Source organism: Lepidochelys kempii, chromosome 6 (genome assembly GCF_965140285.1).
Source record: "Lepidochelys kempii isolate rLepKem1 chromosome 6, rLepKem1.hap1, whole genome shotgun sequence".
NCBI lineage: Eukaryota > Metazoa > Chordata > Testudines > Cheloniidae > Lepidochelys > Lepidochelys kempii.
The window spans coordinates 657,379-659,631 of NC_136385.1; the positions used below are offsets into that span (position 1 = coordinate 657,379).

The window sequence follows — 2,253 nt, forward strand, 5'->3', positions numbered from 1 at the left end:
GCTGCGAGGGGAGGGGGGCGGGTTGCGAGCCAGGACGCCTGGGTTCTCTCCTGTATTTAAATAAAGCAAGAAACAGAGTTTGGTAGAGGGTCAGCCGGTGCCCCTCACTCCCGACCCGCAGCCCCCCTGCCAGCCCCGCCCTGACCCCCCAGCTCTGCCGGTGCCCCTCACTCCCGACCCGCAGCCCCCCTGCCAGCCCCGCCCTGACCCCCCAGCTCTGCCGGTGCCCCTCACTCCCGACCCGCAGCCCCCCTGCCAGCCCCGCCCTGACCCCCCAGCTCTGCCGGTGCCCCTCACTCCCGACCCGCAGCCCCCCTGCCAGCCCCGCCCTGACCCCCCAGCTCTGCCGGTGCCCCTCACTCCCGACCCGCAGCCCCCCTGCCAGCCCAGCCCTGCCCCCCCCAGCTCTGCCGGTGCCCCTCACTCCCGACCCGCAGCCCCCTGCCAGCCCAGCCCTGACCCCCCAGCTCTGCCGGTGCCCCTCACTCCCGACCCGCAGCCCCCTGCCAGCCCAGCCCAGCCCCCCCCCCAGCTCTGCCGGTGCCCCTCACTCCCGACCCGCAGCCCCCCTGCCAGCCCCGCCCTGACCCCCCAGCTCTGCCGGTGCCCCTCACTCCCGACCCGCAGCCCCCCTGCCAGCCCAGCCCTGACCCCCCAGCTCTGCCGGTGCCCCTCACTCCCGACCCGCAGCCCCCTGCCAGCCCAGCCCTGAGCCGCCCCCCCCAGCTCTGCCGGTGCCCCTCACTCCCGACCCACAGCCCCCTGCCAGCCCCGCCCTGACCCCCCAGCTCTGCCGGTGCCCCTCACTCCCGACCCGCAGCCCCCTGCCAGCCCAGCCCAGCCCCTCCCCAGCTCTGCCGGTGCCCCTCACTCCCGACCCGCAGCCCCCCTGCCAGCCCCGCCCTGACCCCCCAGCTCTGCCGGTGCCCCTCACTCCCGACCCGCAGCCCCCCTGCCAGCCCAGCCCTGACCCCCCAGCTCTGCCGGTGCCCCTCACTCCCGACCCGCAGCCCCCTGCCAGCCCAGCCCTGAGCCGCCCCCCCCAGCTCTGCCGGTGCCCCTCACTCCCGACCCACAGCCCCCTGCCAGCCCCGCCCTGACCCCCCAGCTCTGCCGGTGCCCCTCACTCCCGACCCGCAGCCCCCTGCCAGCCCAGCCCAGCCCCCCCCCAGCTCTGCCGGTGCCCCTCACTCCCGACCCGCAGCCCCCCTGCCAGCCCAGCCCTGAGCCGCCCCCCCCAGCTCTGCCGGTGCCCCTCACTCCCGACCCGCAGCCCCCTGCCAGCCCAGCCCAGCCTGCTCACAGGACAGATAAATGTGGGATTCTCTCTCCCAGGGAATATACCTGGGAGATTCAGAGATTTCATATCTCCCCCTCTCCCGCCCCCCCCCCACTCCCCCCGCATCCATGTTGCCATGACAACTCCGAACCTGGTCCAATTCCAGACCGGGAAATGTTTCCTCCAATGACATTCGCTGTGGACTGACATTTCAGGAGAGAATCAACCAGCGGAGCCAGCTGCAGAATGCGGGGGTGTGGGTGTGTGTCTCGGACTCCTGGGTTCTCTCCCCAGCCGGGGGAGGGCAGGGCAGGCTGGGTCTCTGGGGTGACAGGCAGGGAATCAATTTCATGAACTGTCCAGGCAGGAGGAGCCCTTCATTTCATTTGCCCCGGAGGCTGCGGGGAGGGGGAGCCGGGCTAATCAGGGATGGAAGCAGCTTTCAGGGGAGCGGGGGCGGCAGGCGGAGACCCAGGAGGTGGGCGCTGGACGAGGAAGGAGAGCGGCTTGGAGAAGAGGAGAAAATAATTTCTGGGAGCCCGCAACCCCCAGCTCTGCCGGGGCTCCTCACTCCCAACCCGCAGCCCCCTGCTAGCCCAGCCCTGCCCCCCAACCCTGCCGGGCCCCTCACTCCTGACCTGCAGCCCCCTGCCAGCCCAGCCTTGGGCACCCCAGCCCTGCCGGTGCCCCTCACTCCTGACCCGCAGCCCCCTGCTCGCCCAGCCCTGGGCCCCCCAGCCCTGCCGGTGCCCCTTACTCCTGACCCGCAGCCCCTGCTAGCCCAGCCCTGCCCCCCCCCGCCCTGCCGGTGCCCCTCACTCCCGACCCGCAGCCCCCTGCCAGCCCAGCCCTGGGCACCCCAGCCCTGCCGGTGCCCCTCACTCCCGACCCGCAGCCCCCTGCCAGCCCAGCCCTGCCCCCCCCCGCCCTGCCGGTGCCCCTCACTCCCGACCCGCAGCCCCCTGCCAGCCCAG

At 73.3% G+C, this 2,253-nt stretch overlaps 1 protein-coding gene across 1 annotated transcript in view; it reads right to left on the minus strand.

Annotated features, from left to right (window-relative positions):
- The window catches only part of DOC2A (double C2 domain alpha), an 11,392-nt gene extending 9,740 nt beyond the window's left edge, over positions 1–1,652 (minus strand). Inside the window, exons 1-2 of the mRNA XM_073346459.2 lie at positions 1,431–1,652; positions 1–50 (exon numbers count right to left, since the gene is read on the minus strand). The exon at positions 1–50 is cut by the window's left edge and continues 233 nt beyond it. The gene's annotated coding sequence lies outside the window, so the exon portion shown is untranslated. The remainder of the gene's footprint in view (positions 51–1,430) is intronic.
- Between the last annotated feature and the right edge of the window lie 601 nt (positions 1,653–2,253).